At 43.4% G+C, this 10,831-nt stretch overlaps 1 long non-coding RNA gene across 1 annotated transcript; it reads left to right on the top strand.

The window, feature by feature from the left end:
* Positions 1-826: 826 nt before the first annotated feature.
* LOC138272911 (uncharacterized) lies at positions 827-9,832 on the top strand. The gene is made up of 4 exons (XR_011200265.1): positions 827-946; positions 9,116-9,214; positions 9,298-9,361; positions 9,446-9,832. It is a non-coding gene; the product is annotated as an uncharacterized lncRNA (long non-coding RNA).
* Positions 9,833-10,831: the final 999 nt, after the last annotated feature.

Raw genomic sequence — 10,831 nt, 5'->3', positions numbered from 1 at the left:
CCTCTCGGAGAACCTGAATTTACGGGAATGCAAATGGATTCATGTTTTGGAATCGGTCTCCCATGGATTGAACGAGTATGACGAGATAGCAAGACAAACTGCTAGTTTATCAAATGATTGAGATATGGAGGCTACTGTTTTTTTCAAATGGTTGTGATACAGAAAGTACTGTTTTCTTGAGTTATATATACTCCCAGGATTAAACAGAAATGTTATTGTGTTTGTTATCGAATAGAGACTCGAAATTATGAGTGTCATCTATTGATATATAGTAACGGTTATGATTGGGGTGTATGTCTTATGGCAATAATAGAAATAGGCTAGGTTTTGTATACTTTGCAGTAACATTTGCGTTTAAAGATGGTGGGGGCCAGTTAGATCGTTATTTTGAGTATTAAATGCCAAATGAGAGAGCAACAGGCGTTTTGCTATCGATTGATTATAGTTGTGTCTTGCAATAGACACTACTTGTTTCACGTAGGCTCCGTTTTGAGACATGGAGAAGAATGGCTGCTTTTGTTGTTATTTTATTTCAAAAAACTTCAAACTATGTACACTTTTTAGTAGTATATAACAATTTTGATTGAGTCTCGAGATTATGTCATTCAGTGTATATTATACAAAGTTAGAATAACATGTATGCTGGCTGCATGAATAAAGAACCGCTTGTTTTTATTCCCTCCCCCGCGGTCTCGCTAGGAAGCGGCAAGCATGTTTGGGAATGCGGAAACATTCCTTAATTTGACACGCATGCGAAACATTCTTCAATTCGACGCGCATGCGTCAGATAGAAACAGCGCTTTTGTTTTAGCTTCGACTTCCGCAAGGTTGGACGTGCTGACATACGTTGGCGCGTCCACGGATATGTTTAAATACGAAAACCATCTGAGATGGCTTTTTTTAATAAGGAGATTGACTCTCGAGTTTGTTTTTTGCCGAGTGAAAGGTATGTTTCCACTCTGAAAAGCGTTGGGAGGTGATAATGTTGTGTTGATAGATTTGCTTTGAACAATATCTTTAAGGGATGATTTGGAGTATGCAACTGTGTATGTTTTAGTTAGTTGGTGGATTAGATTTAACCTCTTAGCTGCTGGGCCGTTCCCCCCCCCCAGCGCAGAGCCGTTTTTTGGCTATTTGGGGTAGTTCGCGCTTAGGCCTTCATAACCTTTTGTCCACGTAAGCTATCCATGCCAAATGTGCGTCCTTTTTTCCAACATCCCAGGGATTCTAAAGGTACCCAGAGTTTGTGGTTTCCCCTGGAGGAGACCAAGAAATTAGCCAAAATAGAGCAAATTTTTTGTTTTTTTCAAAACAATTGGAAAAAGGGCTACGGAAGAAGGCTTGTGATTTTTCCCCTGAAAAAGGCATCAACAAAGGGTTTGCGGTGCTAAAATCACAAGGTTCCCAGCTTTCAGGAAAAAGCAGACTTGAATCAGAAAACCAAATTTTTCAACACAATTTTGGCTTTTTTCTGAGACATACCCCATTATTACTATTTTTTGTGCTTTCAGCCTCCTTCCAGTTAGTGTCAGAAATGGGTGTGAAACCAATGCTGGATCCAGGAAAGCTAACTATTTTTGAAAAATAAACAAAATTCTGAATTGAGCAAAGGTTCATTTCTGTAGATCCTACAAGGTTTTCCTACAGAAAATAACAGCTGAAATAAAAAAATATTGAAATTGAGCTGAAAACGACAGCCATTTTTCTTTATGTTTTACTCTGTAACTTTTTCCTGCGATGTCAGATTTTTGAAAGAAATATACCGTTATGTCTGCTGGGCTCTTCTGGTTGCGGGGATATATAGGGCTTGTAGGTTCATCAAGAACCCTAGATACAAAGAGCCAATAAATGAGCTGCACCCTGCAGTTGATTTTCATTCTATACTGGGTATACAGCAATTCATTTGCTGAAATATTAAGAGTGAAAAATAGGTATCAAGAAAACCTTTGTATTTCCAAAATGGGCTCAAGATAAGGTTTGAGGAGCAGTGGTTATTTGCACATCTCTGAAGTCCGGGGTGCCCATACTAGTATGTGAATTGCAGGGCATTTCTCAAATAGACGTCTTTTTTGCACACTCTCTTATATTTGAAAGGAAAAAATGTAGAGAAAGACAATGAGCAATAACACTTGTTTTGCTATTCTATGTTCCCCCAAGTCTCCTGATAAAAATGGTACCTCACTTGTGTGGGTAGGCCTAGCGCCCACAACAGGAAATGCCCCAAAACACAACATGGACACATCCCATTTTTTGACTGAAAACAGGTGTTTTTTGCAAAGTGCCTACTTGTAGATTTTGGCCTCTAGCTCATTCGGCACCTAGGGAAACCTACCAAACCTGTGCATTTTTGTAAACTAGAGACCTAGGGGAATCCAAGATGGGGTGATTTGTGGGGCTCTGACCAGGTTCTGTTACCCTGATTCCTTTACAAACCTCAAAATGTGCTAAAAAAACACGTTTTCCTCACATTTTGGTGACAGAAAAATCTGGAATCTGAAAGGCGACACAAATTTCCTTCCACCAAGCGTTCCCCCGAGTCACCTGATAAAAATGGTACCTCACTTGTGTGGGTAGGCCTAGCGCCCACAACAGGAAATGTCCCAAAACACAACATGGACACATCCCATTTTTTGACAGAAAACAGAGGTGTTTTTTGCAAAGTGCCTACCTGTAGATTTTGGCCTCTAGCTCAGGCGGCACCTAGGGAAACCTACCAAACCTGTGCATTTTTTAAAACTAGAGACCTAGGGAAATCCAAGATGGGGTGACTTGGGGGGCTCTGACCAGGTTCTGTTACCCATAATCCTTTGCAAACCTCAGAATTTGGCTAAAAAGACACATGTTCCTCACATTTCGGTGACAGAAAGTTCTGGAATCTGAGAGGAGCCACAAATCTCCTTCCACCCAGCGTTCCGCCAAGTCTCTCAATAAAAATGATACCTCACTTGTGTGGGTAGGCCTAGCGCCCACGACAGGAAATGCCCCAAAACACAACGTGGACACATCCCATTTTTTGACAGAAAACAGAGGTGTTTTTTGCAAAGTGCCTACCTGTAGATTTTGGCCTCTAGCTCAGCCGGCACCTAGGGAAACCTACCAAACCTGTGCATTTTTGAAAACTAGAGACCTAGGGAATCCAAGATGGGGTGACTTGTGGGGCTCTGACCAGGTTCTGTTACCCAGAATCCTTTACAAACCTCAAGATTTGCTTAAAAAAACAAGTTTTCCTCACATTTTGGTGACATAAAAATCGTGAATCTGAGAGGAGACACAAATTTCCTTCCACCAAGCGCTCCCCCAAGTCTCCTGATAAAAATGATACCTCACTTGTGTGGGTAGGCCTAGCGCCCGCGACAGGAAATGCCCCAAAACACAACGTGGACACATCCCATTTTTTGACAGAAAACAGAGGTGTTTTTTTGCAAAGTGCCTACCTGTAGATTTTGGCCTCTAGCTCAGCCGGCACCTAGGGAAACCTACCAAACCTGTGCATTTTTGAAAACTAGAGACCTAGGGGAATCCAAGATGGGGTGACTTGTGGGGCTCTGACCAGGTTCTGTTACCCAGAATCCTTTGCAAACCTCAAAATTTGGTTAAAAAAAACAAGTTTTCCTTACATTTAGGTGACAGAAAGTTCTGGAATCTGAGAGGAGCCACAAATTTCCTTCCACCCAGTGTTCATCCAAGTCTCCCGATAAAAATTATACCTCACTTGTGTAGGTAGGCCTAGCGCCCGCGACAGGAAATGCCCCAAAACACAACGTGGACACATCCCATTTTTTGACAGAAAACAGAGGTGTTTTTTGCAAAGTGCCTACCTGTAGATTTTGGCCTCTAGCTCAGCCGGCACCTAGGGAAACCTACCAAACCTGTGCATTTCTGAAAACTAGAGACCTAGGGGAATCCAGGATGGGGTGACTTGTGGGGCTCTGACCAGGTTCTGTTACCCAGAATCCTTTGCAAACCTCAAAATTTGGCTAAAAAAACACATTTTCCTCAAATTTCAGTGACAGAAAGTTCTGGAATCTGAGAGGAGCCACAAACTTCCTTCCACCCAGCGTTCCCCTAAGTCTCCCGATAAAAATGATACCTCAATTGTGTGGGTAGGCCTAGCGCCCGCAACAGGAATGGATCACACAAGGTTCAATGGTATTCCTTGCATGAGGGCTACTGTTAACCCTGGAGTGATCCATTCCTGAAGCAGGCACTAGGCGCAGGCACACAAGCGGGGTTGTCTTTTTATCAGGACAAGTGGGGAAACACTGGGTGGTAGGAATTTTGAGGATCCCTGCACATTCCTGTAGTTTCTGTGATAAAAAAGAAAGGAAAAATTGTGGTTTTAATCAACGTTTCACTTTTGCAGGGTATTCTGGGTAAGAAAACTTTGTTAAATCTAAACACTCCACATTTACTTGGGCTGCCTTGGGTGTCTAGTTTTCAGAAATGTCTGCGTTTTGTAGGTTTCCCTATATGGCTGCAGAGCCCAGGACCAAATACTTAGATGACTGTCTTAAAAAACTAGGCTGTTTTGTGGTAGGTAATTTTAATGTCTTCACAATCCGTTTTGCGTACTTCCCTGTTGTGGTCACTTGCCCACTCACTAAAGTGAGGCAGTTTTTCGCTAGAGACTTAGTGGAACTTGGGGCTCCCTGCAGATCCCTGGACTTCTGCTCATTGGAACGCAAGGCAAATGTGTTTTTTAAGCACATTTTGTGATTTCAAGGGGATTCTGGGTGAAGGAAAACTGGTGAGAGCCACGCAAGTCCTGCCCCTTGGACTCCCCTGGTACTAGTTTGTTAAAGTTAACCCACCACTCAAACTGGTTGGTTTTAGCACCTCCAGAAATTATGGTTTCAAGGCATGAATACTTATCAAAGTATCTGAATATTGAAACTAAGCCTTCTGAAGGTGGGCCATAAAGCTGCGTCCAGGCACCAACCTCTTTATGGTCCATTCACACGCCATTCACGCACAACAAACAATCCTTTCATATCGCCAGCCATGGGCCCAATCCAACCAGTCACTGCACTCACATTAACTTACCACTGCCAGACAATGTCCCATCACATTCACACGCCACAGAACGGAATAAGTTTGACTACATTTTACCACCTGTCAAGTAACTGCCTCCTTCTTCCTTAACATTACCAAATGCATGCATAACAAACCTTTACTAATGACTCCTTTGACAGCCACCTGAGGCTCAGGAAGACATGTTTTTCATGCGCCTTTAACGCACTCTCTCTGCTAAATCCAATTCCTTCCAGTTTGTGGATGCAAGTTGGGGGTGTCTGAGTATGCCGTACAAAGCGATTCCTTGAACTGAGTGAGCATATCTACCTTTCAAAACTAAGGGAGAAATGCTGGGGATTTCTCATGATGTTCCCTAAAGAGAAGGTAATAGGCTATGAAAAAGGGTAGTGTTTGGTAAATAGGGGAGTCCATGAGAACGTAGCATATGTCCCAGCCAACATTATGTGCAGTGATGTGACTGTAATGCACGTATACAGCAAACTGAACATCTACTAAGTTCTGCTGGAGGATGAACATGAAAAGCAGGTCAAACACTGACCTATACAAGTCATTCTCCTTCAGTGCTGGGATGGCACCAATGGGTTTGAATCCATAGGTGTAGATGATGTACATCTGTACTACTTTTACTATCTGCCTTCTACCTGTGCAATAACCCTGTGAAGGCACACCTACCATACGCTTTCCTAACCCATTCATGTCTCTGTTCTCATCAGAGTCCTGGCTAATCCTGTATAATTGCCAAGTGAACCTATACTAGTTTGTGGATGCAAGTTGGGGGTTTCCAAGTATGCCGTACAAAGTGATTCCTTGAACTGAGAGAGCATATCTACCGTTGAAAGTAAGGTAGACTTGCTGGTGAAGAAAGGGTACTCCGTGACAATGTGGCATATGTTCTGTCCACTAGTATCTGCAGTAGGGGGAATATAATGCATGTTAATTGAACAGAACACCGACCACGTTCTGACGGTGGATCTATCTCTCAAGCAGTCCAAAAGGAAGTCCATGATGAAGTAAAATTCTGTGGCTCCTTGCCTAACGAAGCAGTGGCCCATGGACGTTCGGTATCCATGCACTGCCACTGAAAGGATTACCCAACGGCAGCTCAACTCAGTCGATTTCCCAGAACTTTGCTTTAGTATGATACAGCGTAAAGCAAGTAGGGATACAGAGGCCTAGTTGTGGTGGACACTGGGGACAGTAATACCGACTCTCCTGCCGCTTTCCATGCTTCGAGCACACTTTACAGCGACAACATGGACAATCCTTTTTGGGTGTTTTAGGAATGCGATCATAAAAGTGTCGCTCCTGCAGCCTTGCCACATCCTCCAGAACATATGAGGTGGAGGCTGCTGCTGCTTATGTAACAGCAGTGAGGCTTTCAATTACAGACAACTGGAAGTCAAGGAAAGTCAGGAGTCTTCCTGTGGTTGTCTGACGGTAAACAACATACGCATTATATGTTGCCATCTGAATCAGGTGGGTAAACAGTTTCTTGTACAAAGTGCGAGTTTTACGACACGCATTGTATGGTTGAAGAACCTGGTTGTTCTTGTCCACTCCGCCCATGTACTTATTGTAATCAAGTATACAGATGGGCTTGTGGACTTTGGCCATCTGACCCCAAACCGTGATGGGAGAAGTGCGCTCATCATGAATTGTAGTGAGCACGCATACATCACGCCTATCTAAGAACTTGACTGCGGGCAGTTCGTTAGAACGCAATGCAGCACTCCGGGATTCCTGGAGCTTCTTGCAAACAAGCTCCTGCGGGAATCCTTTGCGGTTACAACAAACTGTATCGCAGGCCACAGTGCCAGCTTTGTAGAGCTCACTGAACAGCTCTACTCCTGTATAGAAATTGTCCACATAAAGGTTATAACCTTTGTGAAGAAGTGTCTGGACAAGTTCCCATACAATCTTACCTGTGACCCCTAACACGGGAGGGCAACCTACAGGGTTTAGGGTAGAGTCCTTCCCTGTATATACTCACAAGCTGTACACATAGCCAGAAGAGCTCTCACACAGCATGTACAGCTTTATGCCATAGCGAGCTCTTTTGCTCGCATTGTATTATCTGAAAAGCAGCCGTCCTTTTTACAGGATTAAGGACTCATCGACTGCTATATTCTTTCCAGGAGTATAGATCTCTGGAAACCTGGCAGACAAATGTTCCACGACATGCTGAATTTTGAACAACCTGTCATGGTCTGGATGGTCCCGGGGCAATGCAGCAGAATTGTCATTAAAATGCAGCATGCGCTGCAGTAGCAAAAAACAATCTCTGCTCATGTATGGTGCGAAGATGGGGGTCACCCAAACCGTGCGAGTCGTCCAGTAGGACTGCAAGGTGGGTTTCTGCACTAACCCTATTTTGAGCGTAAGGCCCAAAAATATCTTCAACTCCGCCAGCAAAGTGGGAGTCCACTGGCGTGCCCTAGAAGGGGGCCCTAGGGTGCCTCCACATTTCCTCAGAAATTGGTCTGCACGCAAATTTGTTTGCTGCACAATTTCCTGAAGGAATCAACATCCAAAAATAGATGGTCGTAGTCGACTGGCAAAAAGTTAGCTGTATCGACTTTACATCCAGCGTCACCAGTAAAAGGTGGAATTTGGGGCTGAACTAAACAGGGGGGCTGCCAAGAGAGCACTCTTTCTGTGCTTGTGGCCGCATGCACCTGCTCTCTGGGTTCGACTAACCCGATGTTGTCCTGCTGCCCAGACTGTGCTTGCGAAGGGACAGCACGGCTGTCGTCATCCTCTCCTTCAGAATCACTGGAAGAGGTGTCGTCAGATGGGACTCCGCCGACTGAAAAATCACTCCCAGATTCTACCCCATTGTCCTCTCCCTCAGAAGCTGTCTCAGTATCTGCTGTCTCAGTCTCTGATCCTACATCACAGTTGTCCTCTATAACCCGAGTTAGGGCTTGAGCAGCAGTCATCCAACGAGACGCCATCTCTGCTACTGGCTAAACTGTCTCTCTAGAGTACTAGCCTACGTAGAAGGCAGATAGAGTCACAAAATTGCTCCTGGGTATGTGTCCAATAGGAAATGTTGTCACCTTACCTTCGCTTCTTCTCCAATTCGGCAGATTCTCCAAAGACACTGGAAAAAACAAAAAAGATAGTATTACTTCACCTTACCACATACCCATCATCACAGCCTTTAGTGCTGGTGGCACCCAGTGCGACAGTCAGCTAAATACATATAAATGTATATCCTTTGCAGCAGGACAATAAACCAATTGTGGCTCCCGGAAAAACAACACATAAAAAAAAAAAAAAGATATATATGTATATATATATATATAAAACACCACACAAGACTGCCGGAATCCCAAGGCTCAATTGCGGGGTGATCCAAGTGTGGTTCCAGCAACCACATATATAAATTAACAAAAAAAGTTTTATTTTAAATCTGGGGGGCGCGATCGCCCCCCAAAACATCCCCAACATATTTATTTTTTTCAATATATGCCCCGTGGGGGGTTGGCCCATTTACACGGGGGCCGACCCCCCCAAAGAAGATCCCTGGTGCCTAGGGGCCATCCATGCAATCCATGGCCAGGAAACAGTGCCAGGAAGGCATTGATGGAAAGGGGAGACTCTCCCCTTTCCATGGATGCTTCCCTGGCATCTGGGGAGGCCGTTTTGGCCTTTTTTGCCCCACCTGAGTAGGGAGAAAGCGCTTACCTGCTTCTCTCGCTGCTCCGGTGTGGAAAATGTAATGTCAGCGCGCCTCGTGGCACGCTGATGTCACAGAGGGGCGGAATGGGGGTGGGGTGGAGACGCGGAAGTTGTTCCGTGTCTCCCACGGGGAAAAATAAAAATAAATAAATACTCCGGTGCTTTGCACTGGAGGATTTTTAACCCCCTCTCTGGTGTCGGCCACTGGTCGTGACCCGCACCAGGGAGGTAGTGCGGGCGTCGGCCAGTGCCCGACGCCCGCACCCAAAGGGTTAACATTGTATTGATAGTTTGAGAGTTTAAGTGTTCAAAGAAGGACAATATATGAAAGTGTCTGAGGACTATTTTGGATGGGTGTGTAGGAAATTGCATCAACACGTCTATTTTTGTATTTAAGGTTGTGAAATTAAAGCAGAGGTGGGAGTACTTTGGCAAGTGATGGGAGAAACATGAAATATATGAAATAAGGCAGTGGTTGGGCATTATATGGGAGAAGGTAAGAGTTGGTTTTGTTAAGTTTTTTTAGATTTAGGCATGTTGGTTCTTGTGAAATTATATGGAGGTTTTTGTATATTTTAGATTGATGGATTCATTTAGAGTGATGGGTGAAGAAGGATATTGTGATTAGTGTGGATTTAAAGGGGTGAGTATGTTTAATGTACAGCGTTACCTGGATAATTAAAGTAGATTATATGGAGATTGATTGATGTTATTAAATTGATTGTAGGCTCTCCTATCTATCGGTCCTGATGAAGACGCATATGGAGCTGATATTTGGCCCAGGAGCATGAGAGGGTCGAAACATGGACGATATTGCCTAAGCCTTGATTGGTGTGATCTTTTGGAGAAAATTGGGAATTGGAGAATATAATTCTACTTTAAAGAAATAATATGATCATTTAATGTGGTTAAAGGATTAACCAACAGGCTTTTTTTTTAAGAAGTGTATATATTTTTATGAATGATTCTTTGGAATGGTTTGAGGGGATATCTATTACTTCTCATCCTTTACTATAAACACGACCACTTTATATCTCTTTTTTCACTGGTTTCTTTCTCTTTTATGATATGATGGGGGAGTTATAAACTGTGTATAAAGAAAGATATATTTCTGATAAATGCAATAAATTATGTTTGAAATTAATGAAGGGTGATGTTGTGTGTATAAGGAATGTAGTTTGTATGGTGGGATGTAGTTATGCCTAGGGGTTGTTGTTTTTTTGCTGATAAACGATGTGCAGTCAGCTTTGCAGCCATAATTGACGCTCCACCTGCATCGCTGCTGGGAGATCGATGCATCGTGGCTGGATAAATGACATGCAACACCCGCTTGCGGCTGCTGATAACTATGCAAACTCCCCACAGAGCAGTTTTCTAACACCGTGCGGCAGAATTTTCCATGCATTGTCCCTGGACATCAAAGTCAACCCGACTCTGCACGGATCCGAGGTGCCAGTTCAAAAATAGATGCATTGCTCTCTTGCGAGGGAGAAAAACGATGCATCGCTGACCAGATCTGAGAAGAAACGACACACAGCCTCCCTTGCGAGGAATGAATTGATGCATCACTGCCTTTTTCAATACTCGCTCGCCCGTACGGCTTTATTTTTGACGCTAACCAGGTATTTTGTGCAAAATCAACATTTCCAATGTTTTCTATGGAGTAAGACTCTTATTCTTTGAAAAATTATACCTTAATTTGTGTATTTTGGATTTTTGTTTTTCTGGTCTTTTTTTTCTTGTAAATATTACCTATTTTTCTAAACCGGTGAGGTGTCCATTTTGTAGTGTTTTCACTCTATTACTGTGCATGTTGGTACAAATACTTTACACAATGCTTCCGAGTTGAGCCTGCGTGCTCGTGACAAGCTACCAAAGAGGTGAGTGGGGGTTAACCAGGAGTGTTTCTCCTTTGCCCTGACTAGATTGAAGATCCTTACTTGGACAGGTGTTAACCTGACTGCCCACCAAAGACCCCATTTTTAATAGGTACTGTAAGTATATCTTTCTTTATTTTTAAAAAAGCATAAAAATTCACTTAAAAAAACCTGAGGTTACAAGGACGTTTGTTAGGTTGCCGTTTTATACATATAAAACCGTAGAAATCCAGACG

Source organism: Pleurodeles waltl, chromosome 2_2, assembly GCF_031143425.1.
Source record: "Pleurodeles waltl isolate 20211129_DDA chromosome 2_2, aPleWal1.hap1.20221129, whole genome shotgun sequence".
Taxonomy (NCBI): domain Eukaryota; kingdom Metazoa; phylum Chordata; class Amphibia; order Caudata; family Salamandridae; genus Pleurodeles; species Pleurodeles waltl.
The sequence above is the reverse complement of the archived record's forward strand: the minus strand, read 5'-3'. Positions and strand labels throughout refer to the sequence as shown.